We start from the raw sequence: 19,883 nt of genomic DNA, 5'->3' as shown, positions 1-19,883 counted from the left end.
ACAGAGCCTCTGGACCAGTCACGATGGGGTGTTTCTGCCGTTCATTTCCAGTTAGGCTTACTTCAGCTTCCAATACAGTTAACTCTTGGGATCCCCCGTCACACCAGAAATACAAATGGGTTCTGCCCCTTTATAACTTGATGGCATTAGAGTGCACTGTGCGCCAGTGTCTACTAGAGCCTTATACTCCTGTGGGTCTGACGTGCCAGGCCATCGAATCCACACAGTCCAATAGACCCAGTTATCCCTTTCCTCCACCTGGCTGGAGGCAGGGCCCCTCTAATTCTGGTCAGAGTATCCAGTATTCACTTCTCGTAAAATTGGCTCAGAATTCCCTTCAAGAGGATCAGAAATCAGATCAGCCCTTCTACTCTGTTTGGAAACTGGACTGGCATTTTTCCTGGTAGAATCCCCTTTTGTGGTGGTTTTTCCTCGCAGTTCACGTACCCGTGCATTTAGGACCGAGGTAGGTTTTCCATCCCATTTCCTCATGCCCTCTCCATGATCACATAGGTAAAACCACAGGGCACCTTGCGGTGTGTACCTTCTATATTCTGTCTCTTGGGCAGAGGAGCCCTCACTCCTAATAGCTGAGACATTGGTCCTTACAGGTGGGCAATAGGACATATCCTCCTTGAATTGCTGGAAAACCTCGGACAGCTCCACAGCCGAAATGCAGGCTTGTAGGGAGGAGGAGAGATTTTCTTCGTATTGACGGAGTTGGCAAGCCACTTCATCCACTGTCGGTGCCTCTGCGTCTTTCCAGGTCATTATTGCCAGTGAGTTGGCATAGGACGATGGCGCGCTCTGTACAAACTTCCGCCACATGGGTCGTGTGCATTGGACTTCGCCTGGATCTTTGAGTAATTGTGGGTTGTCCGGGTCATGATGAATCGTCTCTAGCACAGCTAATTCCCTCAGATATTGGATACCTTTTTCCATGGTGGTCCACTTGCTTGATTGACATATAACATCTTCCTTAAAGGGGTACCTTTCCTTCACACTTGACAGGAGTCGCCTCCAGAGGCTGATGGCTTGTGTCCCTTTTCCAATTGCCTTGTCAATGCCACCTTCCCTGGCAAGCGATCCCAACTGCTTGGCTTCCCTACCTTCTAATTCCAAGCTATTAGCCCCATTGTCCCAGCATCGGAGGAGCCAGGCGATAATATGCTCACCTATATGGTGACCGAAATCTTTTCGCAAATCCCGCAGCTCACTCAAGGATAGGGACCGGGTTATTACCTCTGGTTCTGCCTCTTCCTCCGGTTCCCGTGATGACCCTGGTTCACCTTCATCCTTCGCTAAGCAAGCTGACTTTTTTGTATATTTCTTTTTCTGTACGGGGGCAACTGATACTGGTGCAGGTTGGTCCGCTGGTTCAGTTGCAGTATCGCTCGCCGGGTTTTGGATAACCGCAGTGTCTGTTGCCGAGGTTTGGGTAGCAGCAGTGCTCATCGCTGGGGCTGGAGGGACCGCAGTGCCCGTTGCTGAGGTTTGGGTAGCTGCCGTGCTCGTTGCCGGGGCTGGAGGGGTCGCGGTGCCTGTCGCCAAGGTCTGGGTGGCCTCAATGCTTGTCACCGGGGCTGGAGGGGCCACAGCACCCGTTGCCGAGGTTTGGGTGACCGCAGAGCTCATTGTTTCGTTGTTAGGTCCAGAGACCTTCTCCTCCCCTTGAGGGTACTGAGTGGTGTTGAACAGGGCTCGATAAGCACGGGCCAGGCCCGAGCACATTGCAGTGATTTGTATCTCTCTGGAGCTGCCAGGGTGACAGCATACCTTTTCCAAAGATTTTACTAGTTCTTCCGGATTCTGCACTTGTTCAGGGGTGAATTTCCAAAACACTGGATGTGCCCACTTCTCTAGGTACTTGCCCATACTACCCCACACACCCTGCCACTCATAATTATCCAGCCTCGGGGCAGATCTCTGGGTGATCTTCTTAAATAGTTGTTTAACCTTAAACAAGAGCTGAACCACATTCAGGAGCATGCTAATTCCTAGCAGAAGAGCTAGGACCATGCTGGTCTCAACATCCCAAGGGTATTCAAATTTTTCAAACTTCTCAAACACCATTGTAACTGGACTGAAGGAGAAAGGAGAGGGGAAGAGAGGTATCCCACCCATAGACTGGTTTCCCAAGGAGGAAAGGTAAATGGTGTAATTATTAATAGTTTCCCACAGATGGCTCCCGGAGTATAAAGGTGACAATGCTGAGCGCAAACACCAGATTAATCCCACAACCGATGACTTCATCATACCATAAACCAGTGTTATACAATACATCAAAGCGAAAACCTTAATCCGCCTCCCACAGATGATAAGCAGCAGAAGAGGGACTACAGACAGCAAAGGAGGTGATACATAACAGAACTTCAAAAACCAGAGCAACAACTCTAAGAACACATAAATCGACATAATGACCAGTGACTATTAGACCAATATAATGAATGCTTATAACAAATTTGTTTTAACGAGCTCTGGTCAGGTTTGTCGTTATCTCAACCCTTCGGGCCCCACGTTGGGCGCCAAAAAAGGACTGTCGTGGTTTAACCCCAGCCAGCAACTTAGCACCATGTAGCCGCTCACTCACTCACTCCCCCCCACCCAGTGGGATGGGAGAGAGAATTGGGAAAAGAAGTAAAACTCGTGGGTTGAGAGAAGAACGGTTTAATAGAACAGGAAAGAAGAAACTAATAATGATAATGATAACACTAATAAAATGAAAACAGCAATAATAAAAGGATTGGAATGTACAAATGATGCGCAGTGCAATTGCTCACCACCCGCCGACCGACACCCAGCTAGTCCCTGAGCGGCCATTCCCTGCCCCCACCCCCCAGTTCCTATACTAGATGGGACGTCACATGGTATGGAATACCCCGTTGGCCAGTTTGGGCCAGCTGCCCTGGCAGTGTCCTGGGCCAGCTTCTTGTGCCCCTCCAGCTTTCTCGCTGGCTGGGCTTGAGAAGCTGAAAAATCCTTGGCTTTGGTCTAAACACTACTTAGCAACAACTGAAAACATCAGCATTATCAACATTCTTTGCATACTGAACTCAGAACATAGCACCGTACCAGCTACTAGGAAGAGAGTTAACTCTATCCCAGCTGAAACCAGGACAGCGTTATTGATCTTCATCTGTACCCTGCCATGGCAGCATGCTTTTCTTGCCAGGTGCAACCAGCAGCAGCAGCAGCAGCAGCAGCAGCAGCAGCAGCAGCAGCAGGAGGAGCAGCAGCAGGTGCAGTTCTGTGCCAGGCCAAAAAAAGCCTCCCTCCTGGCTCCTGTACCACCTCACTACAGTGAGGAGCCCAGCCTGGAGCCCTCCCAACAGGCAGAAAGCACTGGCCTCAGTCGGTCTCAAGGCCGCAATGAGGTAAAGGGACTGGCTTGAAACCCCAGGGGAAAGCTGGGCATTTTCTGAGCAGAAGAGCCTGCCTGCAGAAGATGTAAGGCACTCACCCTGGAGCCAGCCTGAAGAGACGTCTCTCTGCCTTGGCCAGGAATCAAAGCTGGGTCAACGGCTTGGAAAGCAGCTGTGCTCACTAATATTCCAGCAATGCACCTGTGGGCAGTGCTGCCTCCTGCTCCTCCAGATCAGAGCCTGGCCAGCCTCCTGCTCCTCCACTCCACAGACTGGCTGGCCTCCTCCCTCCAGCCCCCCGCACACACACTTCCTCAAGCCACTCCTCATGCTCAGCCTCTCGACTGCAACCACCTCCCACCCTTGTTCTGCATGCAGTCAGACACTGCCAGGTGCACCCCCTCCACACTGCCTCCTTAACGCCATTTTCCTGCTCCAGAGCCAAGACAGAAGGGGAGCCGCTTTCATCTGGTGGTGTAAATTACCGCTTTTGTGGATCGTTTGATATTTTGGTCCTTGCTCAGGAACTGGACAATGCTTGCAGTGGTGGAAAAAAGCTCTGCACATACCTATTCCACCAAATCAAGCTCTCCCCAGTCTCCCTCTAAGTCACCCACACCCCCCGTTTATTCTCCCTTTGCCCGCCCACGCTTTAGCTCAGCCAGTCTCTACCTCGCCTTTTCCATGGATCTCTCCCACTCTCGCAAACCATTGCCCCTAGACGCCAACAACCTGCACGGCGGTCATGGTCTTTGTTGAAGGGCTGACGCCGCCCTACGTCCCCAAGAGGCTGGAAGTGCTGCAGGCAGATCACCACCTGCCCTGCAGCAGTGTCCCCACCGTAGTGCTCACAGCAGGCTTGGAGGCCCCCTCAGATAAATCTGAGAAGCAAAGTGGGGTCTAATATCTCACCTCACACTGGTTGTCTCCACACAGCTGCCTTCTCTTCTTCCCTGGAAGCAGCAGAGACACCAGCTGGAGGGTGAAACCATCCCCCCTCCCGTGGCAGGATATCCCAGGTGCCCGGCTGAGGACAAGGCGCTGGGAGCTTCAGCTGTAGCCCCTGGGGTTACGCCTCTCAAGACCTCTGCAAGGCTGGCAGCAGGTGCCCGTCATGCTCAGTGCAGGTCCCAACTGCAAATCTTCGAGTGGAGCCTAGCCCTGAAACTCCCAGGGAGCCGGGTGTCATTGCACAGGGCACGTGATCAGCAGGGCAGAGAGGGCTGGAGCAGGTAGTTGTGGCCGAGTGGTGAAGGCGATGGACTAGAAATCCATTGGGGTTTCCCCGCGCAGGTTCGAATCCTGTCAACTACGGGGCGCAGTCCCCTTTTGGGCTCCCTGCAATTGACCACGCTGCAGCCAGCAGTGGGACTCAGCTGCACACTGTGCCTGGTGCCCAGGGAGACAGTGAAAGCCCCTTGCCTAAGGCACTTGTCCTCGCTCCCTCCCCCACCCCCCCACCCCCCCCCAAATTCCTGGATGAAAGGGAAATCCTGCTCCCGTTGACAAGGTAGGCATGTTGGGGAAGAGAATGGACCAGTGCCGAGTACCAGCCATGACAAGAGGGCCAACGTTGTTGGCTCTTGAGCAGAACTTAAGAGCCTGATCTCACCTCAGACCTCATGCAGAACAACCCTACCAGCTGTCTGTCCTCCCTAGGCCTGAACCTACAGCAGCTCACCTCCAAAGACAGCCTGCACAGCATGGCCCTCATTGCTAAAGATGAAGGGGAGGCACCTCCTGGATCTGAGGTCTTGCCAGCACTCACAAAGTGCCCCTCACTTTAGGTCTCACAAAGGCAGACTGGTGTGGAGCAGCAGGCAAGGGGTGGGGGTGGGGGGAAGAGAAGGGGCCAGCACCAACTATGAGCTACAGAAGAGGTCCTTCTTTTGACCTCATTGCTAACAATGAATTGAAGACACATCATAGACCTAAGACCTTGCCTGGGGTCCTGGGGATATTCTGCCTGACCCGTCCCCAGTCCTTGCACACATGGCCAACCTTTCTCAGGGGCCTTTCCCAAATTTGGCTTAAGGATGAGGTGATGAGGGGTGGGGCTCTCCTGTCTCCTCCTCTTATGGGAAAGACATGGAAGTGCAGAAGAGGCCATGGTGGTGCCTGTGCCTTCAGGAGACCATGCCCTGCCATCACCGACCCTGATGGGCAGGATAGAAAAGAGCCAGAGGCTTCCCAGAGGGCTTCTTTCAGTCGCATACCCAGCTGCTCCCAACAGAGCAGCAGCGGAGGAGGACCTGTTGGTAGCCTGCCTGGGTGGTTCAGCATCTTAAGGAAAAGGGAAACCCTGAGGGACACGTGCAGTGAGCGACCAGCCAAAGAGAAGGAGAGACAAGCCCATTGCTGGTGCATGGTCCTTTCCCTGCAGCCATGCCACTGAGGGTGGGGGAAGCATTGCAAGGGAAAAAGAAGCTCAGAGAGAGAGTCAGTATGAACGGAGAAGGAAAGGGGCAATGGAGAGGGCACCTGGAGCAGAGCCAGGGACCTCTTGATCTGCAGCGAAATACTTTCCCCCGAGCAATAGCAGATAGGCTGGGGCCATGATCCCCATGCTCACATCAGCACCCACATCCCAGCGCTCTCCATCCTGCTTTTGTCTCCGCTGCATGCTCTGGCCTGTGGATGGGACGGGGCACCAGCAAACACAAGCCCAAAAATGCAGGCCTCAGCACTGCCACCTCATCCCTCACCCTCACCAAGAGGCTTTACCAGCTCAGCCTGCCCAGAGCCTTCCCTGGGACACCTGGCAGCATTTAAGCCTGGCCACCACCCAGTGCGGGTGGGTCAGCCCTGTCCTGTGGTGACTGGGAACCACCTCCACTCCCAGCAGTGCTGGGCAGGACAGGAATGGCACCAGGCACGGAGAGGAGGGGTTTCTCTGGCTCTTCGGCACCCTGCACGGTGGCGGGGGCAGCCCTCGGCTGTCAGGGAGCAGCCAGGGCAGGCCTGTGCCAGGAGGGAGGACAAGCCAGGAGCTGTGGGGGAGCACAGCACAGCACTGGCAGGGCAAGGCCCTCACCGCTGGTGTGAAAGGCAAGGTGCCAACTGCTAGACAACTTGCTTAGAAGAACAAACACTGCCTAGGACTAAGGGCTTTTACCTCAGCATCAACGTCACCTGACGACCCAACCTAGACTGGCTCTCACTGGCTGAGAACACCCCATGCAGATGATAAACCAATGGGAGATTGGGAGATTTGTCTTTCAAAAAAACCCGGGTATACAGCCACGGCCAGAACAGCAATCAACCTAAATCGAGTATAAAGCCCCTCCACCTGCAAGGGACATTGGTTTAGAACAATGAAGATTAACACCCCACTGAGCATCTGTCCACACCACCTGCCCGGGAGAAGCACATACTGATCTTGGGAGCAATAGTAACTGATTAGCCCACCCCTTAACATGAGTAATTTGATTGGTCGACACAACTGTATTGTAAACGTATGCCAACCCTGCTTTCCTCTATCTCGGGGTCCTCCATGCATTAGGTTGGGCCACCACTACCTGCCCAGCCTAAATAGGAGGATTAATTCCCTTGGTAATTCTACGCTTGGTAATGCTAAGCGTCCTTGTCTCCCTCCTCGGCCGGAAAAAGAACGGACGTTGACGCTGGGCACAGTCCCACAGCCCCCTGGGAGCTGGATTCCTGGGCAGGGTGGCAGTCGTCCTGAGCTCGCTGGAGAGCAGCTCCCCTCTGCCCTGCAAAGCAACAAGGCTGCCCCCTCGCTCCGGGGTTTCCTCCAGTGCCTGCAGAGCCAGCTTGGGTGGCCAAGAAGAAAGTCCCCATGCAGGGTTATGGGCAGGAGATGTGGGGAGAAGGGCAAGGCAAGGCCCTTGAGCTGCCACCCCAGGCCCAAAGGAGGTGAACTTTCCAGAGAGCCCATTTCCTGGCCCGCGTGAGGGCACAGGACAGAGGAAGGGAAGGAGGCATGAGGGCTGGCAGTGCCAGGGAGCATCAGGCAGGGCCGTGGGAGGTGCCGGCAGAGGTGCTGGGGGGAGCAGAGTGGCGCAGCGGAAGCGTGCTGGGCCCATAACCCAGAGGTTGATGGATCGAAACCATCCTCTGCTAACTGGCCCTTTTTTTCCCTCCTCCTGACAGCTGCTGCCTCTCCCAGCAACTTTTAACCTGCACTGCTCTAGCTCTCTGGGCACCCATGGCCACGGCCCTCCTGTTCCCTCAGCCCTTCTCTCTGCCACTGCCACCTTCTTTCTCCTTTGCCTTCTTAGGAGCCAGCACTCCCATAGTGCCCCTCGCCAAGGCAGACGGGTGGCTGTGGAGCAGCAGGCAGAGCTCCCCCCACAAGGAAGTGGGTGGCTTGGGGACACAGGCGTTTCTCCCTTCCCATCCGGCAGCTCAATCCCAACTTCCCAGCCGCAAGCAGGGACCTCCAGGAATCTGCAGGTGGGGAGGAGGAGGACAAGGCTGCTGCTACTTTGGCAAACACCAATGCAATCAGCTTGACCATCTGGGGGGGTTCTCCATCCTAGTCTGTTTGCTGCCGTGCTCACTCGCAGCTCCAGCCAGGAGCAGGGCTGAGTAGGTGTCGTGGTTTAACCCCAGCCAGCAACTAAGCACCACGCAGCCGCTCACTCACTCCCCGCCCCACCCAGTGGGATGGGGGAGAAAATTAGGAAAAGAAGTAAAACTCCTGGGTTGAGATAAGAACAGTTTAATAGAACAGAAAAGAAGAAACTAATAATGATAATGATAACACTAATAAAATGACAGCAGTAGTAATAAAAGGATTGAAATGTACAAATGATGTGCAGGGCAATTGCTCACCACCCGCCGACCGACACCCAGCCAGTCCCCAAGCGGCAAATCCCTGCCCCCCCTGTTCCCAGTTCCTAAACTAGATGGGACGTCACATGGTATGGAATACACCATTGGCCAGTTTGGGTCAGGTGCCCTGGCTGGGCATGAGAAGCTGAAAAATCCTTGACTATAGTCTAAACACTACTGAGCAACAACTGAAAACATCAGTGTGTTATCAACATTCTTCACATACTGAACACAAAACATAGCACTGCACCAGCTACTAGGAAGACAGTTAACTCTATCCCAGCTGCAACCAGGACAGTAGGTATTCCCCGTGGGCACTGTATTGGCCATACGTGGCTAGGTGTTGGCAGTGGTGGGGAGAGGGGCTGCTGCAGGGTGGCCTCTGTGGGGAAGAGCTAAGGGGCTGCCCTGCACCACACACACAGCTGGTTCCAGGGGCCTCCACCACACTGAGCCATCTGCAAAGCTTGTGGCAACCAGGGCACCCATGCTGGCTGGAGCAGGTGGATACTCCTGAGGGATCTGCAACCTGCGGAGAAGGCACGCCAGTGAAGACTTCCCTGATGGGCCTGAAGCCTGTGGAAGAGCCCACGCTGAAAGAGATTTTCCTGTTCAGAAGCGCAGCATGGGGAGAACCCATGCTGGAGTAGTCTGCAGTGAAGGAGTGCAGCTGAGCCTGGAAAAATTGGGAGGCATGGCGGTGTTTTCTTTGTCTTCTCTTGCTCACTACAAGACAAAACTCACACATAGCCCGAGTCTTTCCCTCTCTTCTGGCTGCTCAGGACTGGAATTCAGTGCTGGACACCCACCCCCTCACTCCCATGTGCACGTCAGCAGGTGCTCTGAACCCTAGACTGTACCACAGGTCTGTGCAGAATCCATGCCTGGAGCCCAGGCCTGGTTTGTCCAGTGTCCTGCTCCAACCCTGGGCAGTCCCTGATGCCAATCCACTCTCCTCACTGGCTAGTGCAGCTTGAGATCTCCTAGCAAATACCCCTCTCACACACACACACACACACACACACACAAAAAACCACCCCCCCAAGCCCCCCCAAAACCAGAAAAGCACAGTCTGACAGAAATGAGCTAGGAGTAGAACGAAATGAAAACAAGACCAATCGCATTCTTGTTCTTCATGGGTGTGCAAAGGGTTTCCAGGATGAGTTGCTTCTTCCCCTTCCCAGGGATCGAGGTGAGGCGGACCAGCCTGCTATTGCCCCCATTCTCCTTTGTGCCTTTTGGGAAGATAGGAGTGACAATGACTTTCTTCCAGGACTCAGGAACCTCTCCCAGTTGTCGCGACCTTTCAAAGATAATGGAGAGTGGCCTCTTCTATGGGTCTTTCTTCCTGGAAGTGCTTCACGAGCTGGCAGCAGAAAGATAGCACGGGGATCTGCAGGTGAGCTCCCTGCTACCTGAGTACCTGACTGGCCAGAAGCCAGAAGATCGCTTGCATGTCGACTGTGAGGTCGCCTCTGGCTCTGCAGGCAATGGGCCATCCACAGGAATATCGCTTGTGCTAAGTGCTCGTCTTCATTCCAGAGTGGATACCACTGCATGGTATATCTTTTTATATCCACACACTTCTTGGTCCAAAGGAAGCAGACAGTCCCTGAGAGGGAGATCTGAGAACATGTGGGCATGACAGTGTCAAAAATGGCCGTCCGGCAATCACAAAGCAGTAGGAGAGGCCACAGGGAATGACGCTGTCAGAAGATGCCTCTTCCCTTTGTTTAGCGAGTGGGGGCTTCCTTGCCTGACGTGCTTCTGGGTACACAGGTAGGGTTGGCTGGTCCTGGCAGCCAATCACAGGTCTGCCTGAGAGCAGGTGGGTACAACGGGGTCCAGAAATGGCTGTCAGCCAATCACAGAGCAGTAGGAAAACATGGTGGTTATGGTGCTTAATAAGAAAATGGCAGCTGAAAGAAAACGGTGCCCCCCATGTATGTCGGGGAAGGTATGTCCTGGTCACATGTACTTCATCGTTCATCAGTGCCGGCGTGGGCATTCACCAAAGCAATCATCCATCACCAAAACCAGTGGCAGCACAAGGCAGGTTTTAGCCCAGGAACAGGTAATGCGCGGAGTCCTGCAACGCAAATTGCTTACGGGCACGCAGCATGGAATGTGGCAGATGCTCATATCCGGCCAAGTTCTATAGACCAAGAAACTTGTGCTAGAAATGATCCACCTGGCCTATTTGCACATTATATAGACAGAGAATTGTTACCCTAGCATTGCCTGCTTTTTACTTGCTGATTGCTGAGCTGCTACTACACACGTCTACAAGCTTCGGACGTATCCAGTGCCTAGGAAGAAACCCAGGCTGGTTGCTGTGCCTTTTTAATTCAACCAAAGGGTACATCATGCAACCACACGTTAGCCCAGGACAGCCTGACTGTGACTCCGACTGGGGCAGACTCTGACCGGGGCAGCCTCCGACCGCGCTACCTCAGCGTTATGCCCTCTGGTATTCCCCATGGGCACTGTATTGGCTAGCCATGGCAAGGTTTTGGTAGTGGAGGGGTCAGGGGGTGCTGCACAATGGCCTCTGTGGGAAGAGATAACGGGCTGCCCTGTGTCAGACACAGCCAGTTCCAGCTCCGCAGTGGACCCACCGCACAAGACAGCTGAGCCGTCGTCAACATTGGTGGCCCCTCTGTGAAAACAAATTCCCGAAAGGGCAGAAAACGCCGGGCGGAGAGAGGTGGGAGGAAAAAACAGAGTGTGTAAGAGCAGAGACACATCCTGCTTGGACAGGTAAAGGAGTCTGGTGTGAAGCACTGAAGTTGTCCCGGCACAGGGGAGAGGAAAGGCGGTGTTTTCTGTTTGCCTTTGTGTTTCTCACTACTTGCATCTGGTTTAAGTGTCCAAGAATTGATTTTGCCCAAGTCAAGCCTGATTTTCCCACAAGAGTTTTTGCTAAGCCCTGTCCGTGTGTTTATCTTGAGCCATGAGATTTCTCATTGTGTTTTCAGTGCTCTGCATGGCCCTGCGGGTGGGGAAAGTAATGAGCAGCTGGGTGGGCGTTTGTCTGTGCTTAAAGCACCACAGGTACGTGCACGCAAATGCACATGCACCTGCATAGTACGTGCGCAGCTGGCCCACATATGAACGCAGATGGGGAGCGTGACCATTACCAGCAGCCAGCAGCTGGAGTTTCCGTAGCCAACAGCTCACAGGCAGAGAAGCACACCCACGTGCCAGCCGGTTGAGGTCGTGTGTATGTGTGCAGGGGGCTGGAAGGAGGAGGTGGGATAGTCTGTGAAGCGGAGGAGCAGGCAAGAGGGCAGTTGGTGACCTGGCAGAGCAGGAGGCAGTCAGGAATGGGACGTGGAGGAGCAGGAGGGAGGCCAGGCTCTGGGCTGGAGGAGCGGGAGGCAGCAGTGCATGCAGGAGCGTTGGTGGTATAGTGGTGAGCATAGCTGCCTTCCAAGCAGTTGACCCGGGTTCGATTCCTGGCCAACGCAGACCAACTTTTCTTCTGCCTGGCTCCACAGTGCCTTCCCCATTTAGCAACAGCAGGCTGCAGCGGCTGCTTTGTACCATTCTGAGATTCTCAGGCAGTGTTGAAGCACTGCAGCAGGTGCCCGGAGAACCTTGGCATTCTCCATGCCTGGGTGTCACACTCAAGTTTCAGTGGGGCTCAGGCACTGTGCCACCTGCTCTACCTTTGGGGCTAGCCCTGCTTTAGGCAGGCATTTGGACTAGTGACCCCCTGAGATGCCTTACAGTCTACTACCTCCTTCCATGAAGCAACAAGTCCCTGAGAGATCTGTGCCCTCCTTCCTCTGCACCATGCGCAATAAGTGAGCCTCTTCCCCAGAGGAACGGGAGCTCAGTCGTTGCTCTGCACTTGGCACATCCTCTGTGCTTTCACCATGAGTGTCCAGCCCCTTTCCCACAGACTGGCTCCTTGAGATCGGCACAGCACTGACCCAGAGGTTGGTGTGGCACAGCCCTCCTTGCCCAGCCTTCCCAGCTCCGAGGAGGGAAGAAGGAAGCACCCTTGCTGCCCCAGGCACAGTCCACGAGGCAGGATTGTGGGCCAAACGCTTAGCGTGCCATCTCCTGCGGCCCTGGAGGAATGGAGGAAGTCATGGGAAAGGTAGATGTGTGCCCGGAGCCCCTGGGCATGGTGTTGGCATGTGCAGAGAAGTAATTTGTGATGGTTCCTTTGGTTGCTCCCGTGAAGGAGTGCCTTGGCCTTTGCAAGGAGATGCCCCTGTGCTGGCTACTGTGCAGTCCTGTAGTGCGTGTAGGTGCTGCAGTCGCCTGTCAGCCGCCCTTGGTGGGAGCAAGGCAAGGGTGCTCCCAGGATACAGCTCCCCCTGCAGCAGTGCCAGGAGGAGGCTGGCTGAGGTGGGCTGGCTCCGGCAGCTGCGAGGGGGTAGAGTGGCAGAGGCAACGCTCACTGAAGCGGTGGGTCAGGATGGCCGAGTGGTCTAAGGCGCTGCATTCAGGTTGCAGTCTCCCTGGGAGACGTGGGTTTGAGTCCCACTCCTGACAGGCTTGTCTTTGTCTTGCTTTCCTTCCCCCCCAAGGCGATGGCCTTGCTCCTCTAGGCATTCTGTGGGTTAGGTCTTGCTGCGTACCCTAACCGCCACCACTGCCGGTAGCTTAGCAGAGAAATGCTGCTAGAGAGTCCCTATGCCGTTCCTTTCCTTTTTCCACTCTCCCCTACAAAACGTGCGTTCTGCATGCCTCTCGCCTAGAATGTGGACCTTTGGGCATTCTGCAAACATTCACCCACAAAATCCTCTCTCCCTGCTTCCGCTTTCCCCTCCAACAACCCTTCTGGTTGGAGGGCATTTCAGGGAGTCAGAGAGTGCATCCTCCTGCTTCAGGCAGGCTCCCACCAGCTGATCAGTGCTTTGTCCTTTCGGGTCATAAAATACCTTGACGACAGACGTTTCACAGCCTCTCTGGACCCCTGTTCCCATGCTTAGGCACCCTCCGGGTGACCATTTGTGTTTGTGTAGCCAGTCACAAACTGCCTGCTCAACTTCTGACCGTGGCGCTCATCCTCCAGCCATCGCAGTAGCCTCCTGGAGTAGGCACCAGGAGGCTCCTATTAGATCCCCGCTAAGCATTTTCGTCTCCCAGCTGAGCAAGCCTTGGGTCCTCAGCCTTTCCTTACAAGGCCCCCCCACCCCCTGACTATCCTAGGGATCCTCCGCAGAACTTGCTCCAGTTTATCATCAGCTTTCCTTGGTTCCCCAGATAGTCCTTCTTCCCCCGTTTTGGAGATGGGGCAACTTTTCCCTCTCCTTAGTCGTCAGGGAGCTCCTCTGCCCTCTGCTCCCAAAGCTGGAGAGCCCCTGCAATGCGTCCTTCCCTCTTTCAGGCCCAGTGGCACACTCTGTAGGTGGCAATCCAGGATGTGGCATTGACCAGCAGGATTTCAACCCAGAAAGCTTCCCTGAGCTGGCAGTTCCTCACCAGCAAACACGGACAGCACCAGTGGGAAGAGGGACAGGTGGGAGTAAAGGCCCACCAGTAAGAGGCCAACAGGGGCATGGCAGGCTCTCTCCAACACTGCTGACAGGACAGAGGCATCCTTCACGCAATCCCACCACAGGTTGCACGAGCACTGGTGGCATTTTTCAGAAGGACCGCAGTCAGGAAGTATGAGCCACAGAAGAGGTCGTCCTGTGCACACAGGAAGAGGAAGAGGAAGAGGGGACATGCACAGGGTGGTATCAGAGCATGCCGGAGCATGTCGGGATTGAGGGAGATGCTGAAGGAGCTGGGATTGTTCATCCTGGAGAATAGACGGTGAGGGGGCTTCTGCTATATTAAGGTAGCTCACTGGCTTGCCAAGGCCTGCCCTGGGCCAGAAATTTCTTGGGAGTGCAGGACACAGGAGTGGCTTGGCCTCCTGCGTGAGCCAGCCTGGCCTGAGCTGCAGCTCCCAGGAGCTGGGGAGCTCTGGGAGATCTCTGGCTGCCCATTGAAGCCTGTAAGGGGGGCAGAAAGTGTCCTCCCCGCAGTGTCCCGCAGGGAGGAGCAGCATCGGAGGCTACAGTGGACGGAACATTTGCCGTGACCTTGGGGAAGCAAACAGTCTGGGGACCATGGCAGCCCCAGCAGGCAGTGCTGCCAGGAAGGAAACCAAGGACAAAATGCCCCGAGCAAGGAAGCTGCCTTGTGGGCACTGGCCCACACAACCCACTGGCCCAGAACCCTTTCTCCCCGAGTGCTGGGTGAGACTAGCAGAGCCCCAGGAAGACCCTCCATTGCTTGGAGAAACGCTGTCTCAGCCCCAGAAGGGACATCCCTCCTCCTGCAGCGGCACAGCATCCGCATGGGAAAGGGCCGTCCCTTTCCCCGTGCTCCAGCCCCTGGAGTGGGGGGTCCCTCCACCTCTTTGCAAGACCTTCAGAGACTGGGCCCTGCTCTTGCTGCTCCCAGGCACTCCTCCCACCCTGCTCGGTCCTGCAGATCCCAGGGATGGATGAGGAAAGCCCTCAGCAATGCTGCTTCTCCGCGACATGCGTTCAGATTTGTGACTCTCTGGAATTTTAACCCTTCTCCAGCGACTAGGTGTTTCTCACACCCTCTCTGAATGTAACTCGCCATTTGAAATCTTAGGCTTGGGCATGGCAGCCTGGTCTGTCCTGTGGGTTCAGACGTGCCAGCTGCCAGCCCAGTGCTTTGGGCAGTCCAAAGGTACCAGGCGGTTGCGTCCTCAGTGTCCTGGGCTAAGTCTGAGATCTAGTAGAGTGTCCCCGCATGTGTTTCCTCCTGTCTGACTGCTGGGAGGAAGGGCCCTGCTCTCAACACACAGACTCAAACCCTGGTGCAAGGAGGATAGCTCCAGTGCAGCTTCTCCCCACTGTGTGCATGGACCCTTGGCCAGGTGGACCCAGGGCATGTGGGAGAGCTGCCTTGAGCTAATAGTAGAATTCACCTAAGTCTGGACCGGTCTGGAGCAGCCTCAGGAGAGAAAAACCTCATTCTCACTGAGGGAAAGGGCTGCTTTTGGCAGAAGGGGACAGCGTGTCCTGCAAAAGAGGACCAGGGTCTGAAGTCAGCCAGGACTGTGCCAGCAGAGGAAGGCAGTCCAGCTTGTGCAACCCATAACAAGCTGCCTTGGGTCCTCCTGCCAGCTCCTCCCTCTGCTGAACCTCATCCCCTGCCCTCTGTCTTGGTCACCCCCTTCGGCAAGGTCAGAAGCTTGGCTAGGACTGCAACCAAGAGTAAGGATATGTGGTTAACGGCTGCTTAGCATGAGGTACAAGGTGAGAACAGGACAGGCAATAACTTACAGAGGCAGACTGGGAGGCTGTCCAACATGGGGGTGAAGGGAGGCAGCAGCAGAGACCGCAAGGGGAGACTGGGAGATGGAGAGACTGCCAGGCTCAGCCAGGAGCATGTGGCTCGGCAAGGGTGGCCACAGGGGAAGGACCACACCTGTCCAGGAGGTGCCATCGTGTAATGGTGAGCACTCTGGACTCTGAATCCAGCGATCTGAGTTCAAATCTCAGTGGGACCTTGAGCTTTTGGCTCCCTCAGGGCTTTCCTCAGCATGCTTACACATTTAGCTCTCTTCAACTACCTGAAGGGGGGTTGTAGTGAGGTGGGTGCTGCTCTCTTCTGTCAGGTGGCTGGAGATAGGACGAGAGGAAAGGGCCTCAAGTTTTGAGGCAAGGGAGATTTAGGTTAGATATTAGGAAAAAAATCATTACTAAGAGGGTTGTCACACATTGGAATAGGCTGGTCAGGGAAGTGGTTGAGTCACCATCCCTGAAGGTATTCAAAAAGCGAGCGGACGGGGTACTCCATAACATGATTTAGTGGGCATGAGTGATGGTTGGACTCGATGATCTTGAAGGTCTCTTCAAACATAAATGATTCTATGATTAGCAGCCTTGCCTTGCTGTCAGGGCAATGGTTTAATGCACTCTCGTCTTCCTTCCTTTCCTGTGCTCCCAGCCCTGGGACTGACACCAGTGCCCCTTCTGCTGCCCTGTGCCCACCAAACCTCTGCAGCTTTCCTGAGCGCTGGACCTCGCCCCCTCTCTGCTCCCTTGGTCTTGAGGGCTGCTCCTGGATGAGGGCATCCAGCAGGGGCTCAGAGAATCACACAACACCTGAGGTGGAGAGCATGCACTCCAAGCCTGGCTCAAAGCAGCCTCAAGTGGAGGAGGCTATTCAGGGCCTTGTCTGCTTGGATGTGGGACACCTCCAAAGATGGAGATGCTACAACACTCCCTGGGCAACCGTTTCCCGTCTTTCATTACCACTGTGTGTGGCAGTACTTGTATTGCCACCCCTGTCCATTGCTTCTGGTGCCATCCATTTCTCTGAGGCTTTTCTGTCTTTCTCTTGCCTGCTTGTTTATTTGTGGTGCTCTGGTATCAGTTCAGGGAGCTCCACCCACAACTGGCAGTGCCCCGTGCATGGGGACAGACTCACGGTCGTGGGAGAGAGCCTTTATCCTGGGGTCGGCTGGGATAGAGTTTACTTTCACAAGGAGCTGGAGGAGGCCCAGACAGGACAGCTCACCCAAACTAGCCAAGAGGGTATTTGATACCGTATGATGTCATGCTCAGTATATAACTGGGGGAGCTGGCGCTGGAGGGGTGAAGGGATCACAGCTCAGAAATGGGCTGAGCATCAGGTTCTGTGCGGTGAGCAATTGCACTGTGCGTCACATGCTTTATATATTCTTTGGACAGCAAGCAGCCGTGTGGTGCTTAGTTGCCAGCTGGGCTTAACCCACGACAACCTTGCAGCTATGTTGGCGAACTGAGCGGGGAGGAGAACAAACCACCACGAGACTCCAGCTGTGCTGCACAAAGTCTTTAATGAGAAGGAGGAAATGCAGTGGCATGGAACAGAGACCGAGAAACACGTCTGCTGGGTTCAGGGAGGCACAGAGAATGGCCCATATCCCAAGGACAAGCTCCAGGCAAAGCGCTTGCCTTTCCCCATTTCGATCCAGCCGGTGGCAATGCCAGCCCACCAAGAGCAGGCCCTAACTCCGGCACGCTCCCTCCGTCAGCAGGAGGTTCAGCAAAGCAGAAGAGAATGAGCCCTTTCCCGAGGAGCTCAGAGCAAAGCAGAGCCAGAGGAGACACGGCGAGGCCTGCAGTGCAGCGAGGAGCAGCAGGCACAGGTCCCTTCTGCGCGGTGGGATGAGGACACTCAGCCCACCTGCAAGCCGTGGCTACGCTCCTGCTGCTGCAGGATCCCTGTCTTCCTTGGTGCTCCAAAGGGGATGATCTGCTGGCTTCAGCAGTTCAGACCGCAGCGGGTGGGAGGCAGACACAGCCCTGACCCCCCCAGACCGAGGGAGCCCCCAGAAGAGATGGGAACCCCCCCGGCGCTGAGGGAGCTCCCAACAGCAGCTGACAGCGAGGATCCCACGGCTGTGCTCTGAGGGAAAGAGGTGAGGATGGGGCCCGGCAGGGTCACCACCACCGGGGAGGCCTGGATGGCCACCGTCGAGTCAGCGCAGCGGGCGACACAGGGCTCATTGCAGCTGCTTGCAAGTGGGGTTGGGCCAGAGGCGCCGCAGGGCGTTGGGAGACAGGGTCTGAAGCAAGACATCTCTCGGCGAGGGAGGCAAAGCTGAAACACAGAGCAGGCAGGGAGCACAAACCTCATTATCAGTCTGTCTGTCTTTTTTTTCCTCAGCTCTCTCCGTGGAGACTCTTTGTTTTCAAAACACCCAGTGTGCCGACATTTGCCATGGCCCTCATTGTGCCCTCCGAGTTGCACGGCACAGGAAGGCTGACCCACTTTTGGAATAGGCCCCAGCGCAGTGGCTTTAAAGTGCCTGTGGAAAGACTGATCATACCCCATCTCCATTGTTGCTTTGAAGATGGCACTGGACGCCCTTGGCCATTTGGTTAGAGACGGCCTCCTAGAGGTGCACGTTCTGGTGGGCAGACCTCCCTGCAGCTGAGCCCCATGGATCCCCTTCTGCTTGAAAGAGCCCTCCTCTTCCCAGCTCTCCCCAGCCACCTCCCCCAAAAGGCAAAGAGATTGCAGCCCTTCAACAGTTGTATGGCAGGGCAAAGCTGAAGCAGCCCAAGTATCAGCCTCAGTAGCCACCAAGACAGCAGTTCAGCTCAGAGAGAGAGATGGAGCGGACTCAGGCTTACCTTGCTCCTCGAGGAAAGGGAGGCAAGAGAGGAGGATGCAGAGCCTAGAGCAGCGCAGGCTTTTATGCTGTGTCGCAGAGCCCTGGGGGGGCCACAAACATTCCTTGCTCATGAAGCATCTCAACACCTAGTAGACACACAGGAGACTGTGAGTAATTTTAAGCAGAACATCAAGACTGCACAATCCCATATGGGAGAAGAGCCTCATCTCACCAGGGATGTGGCAAAGCTCAACGTCAAAGGAAGTCCTTTGTGGGCTGGAAGGAAGACCCCTGTGGGCCGGAGCGACAGCCCGGAGGACCTAGCTTACGCTCATCAGGCTCTACCACAGCATGGTTTTGTGATCAACGAGATGCCGGCGTCCTTCTCTGAAAGAGACCCACGCCCAAATTGAGCTGTTTTGCTCAGCAAGGTCATCCCAGAGGCCAGAAGCCTGGATGACCTGCTTTTGAGGAGAGGCTCAGGGCAGGGAGCTAAAAGCTCACAGCCCTTTTTCCTGGGTGAGGGATGGGGTGGCCCATTCCACGCATTTCAAACTACAAAGGGACATGGGATCAGTCTCCCAGAGCACCTGGGAGTCATCATGATGTGGAGGAGTTGGGAAAAACCCTGAACTCCAGGCAAACATGAGTCACCCTGCGGTGGACTTCAGTGGACACATTGCCCCGGCCTGAGGCGTACCAGGGATACCAGAGCTTATAGTCCCAAAGTGCTGCTTTCGTCAAGGGCTTTTCCACACATTTTAGCACCCTTCCTGAATCAACTGGTGCTTCTATGCAACCGCCCGCATTTTGCATGTGTCCACAAATCATGGTGAAATTCAACCAGGAAGGGCACCTCAAGCCAGCTCTCAAGTGCTTTCACTTCAGGCACTCAGGCTGAACTGCAGAGACATTTCGCCCTGTGGGTCATCGTAGGTGCACAGAAGACTGTGGGTAGGTTCAGGCAGCAGGTCAAGACTGCACAATCCCAAATGGCAGAAGAGACGCCCTTTCCAGGGATGTGGCAAAGCTCAATGGCAAGGAAAAACCATGGTGTGCTGCAGGGAAGTCCCCTGCCCGCAGGCGTGACGGCCACAAGGACCTTGCTTACACTCATCAGGCTCTACCACAGCATGGTTTTGTGATCAAAGAGATGCCCGCATCCTTCCCTGAGAGAGACCCACGCCCAACTTGACCTGTTTTGCTCAGCAAGATCATCCCAGAGGCCTGGATGGCCTGCTTTTGAGGAGAGGCTCAGGGCAGGGAGCCAAAAGCTCACAGCTCCTTTTCCTGGGTGAGGGATGGAGTGGCCCATTCCACGCATTTCAAACTACAAAGAGACAATGGATCAGTCTCCCAGAGCACCTGGGAGTCATCGTGATGTGGAAGAGTTGGGGAAAACCCTGAACTCCAGGCAAACGTGAGTCACCCTGCGGTGGACTTCAGTGGACACAGAGCCCTGGCCTGAGGCGTGCCAGGGACAGCAGAGCTTATAGCCTCATTCCTCCCAAAGTGCTGCCTTCTTCAAGGACATTTCTACACACTGTAGCACCATTCGTGAAACAACTGGTACTTCTGTGCAATCTCGTGCTGCTGCAGCCTTCCAAGGCATTGCCTTTCAGTGGCTG

The 19,883-nt window shown here is 55.0% G+C and overlaps 4 non-coding genes across 4 annotated transcripts; all 4 read left to right on the top strand.

Annotated features, from left to right (window-relative positions):
- Positions 1 to 4,594: 4,594 nt before the first annotated feature.
- On the top strand, positions 4,595 to 4,676 carry TRNAS-AGA (transfer RNA serine (anticodon AGA)). The gene has a single exon. It is a non-coding gene; the product is annotated as a tRNA-Ser (tRNA).
- A 6,881-nt stretch (positions 4,677 to 11,557) lies between these two features.
- TRNAG-UCC (transfer RNA glycine (anticodon UCC)) lies at positions 11,558 to 11,629 on the top strand. The gene has a single exon. It is a non-coding gene; the product is annotated as a tRNA-Gly (tRNA).
- A 956-nt stretch (positions 11,630 to 12,585) lies between these two features.
- On the top strand, positions 12,586 to 12,668 carry TRNAL-CAG (transfer RNA leucine (anticodon CAG)). The gene has a single exon. It is a non-coding gene; the product is annotated as a tRNA-Leu (tRNA).
- A 2,917-nt stretch (positions 12,669 to 15,585) lies between these two features.
- On the top strand, positions 15,586 to 15,657 carry TRNAQ-CUG (transfer RNA glutamine (anticodon CUG)). Its single transcript has one exon. It is a non-coding gene; the product is annotated as a tRNA-Gln (tRNA).
- Positions 15,658 to 19,883: the final 4,226 nt, after the last annotated feature.

Source organism: Buteo buteo, chromosome 13 (assembly GCF_964188355.1).
Source record: "Buteo buteo chromosome 13, bButBut1.hap1.1, whole genome shotgun sequence".
Lineage (NCBI taxonomy): Eukaryota > Metazoa > Chordata > Aves > Accipitriformes > Accipitridae > Buteo > Buteo buteo.
Note: the sequence above shows the minus strand (reverse complement) of the source record. Positions and strands in the feature narration are given on the sequence as shown.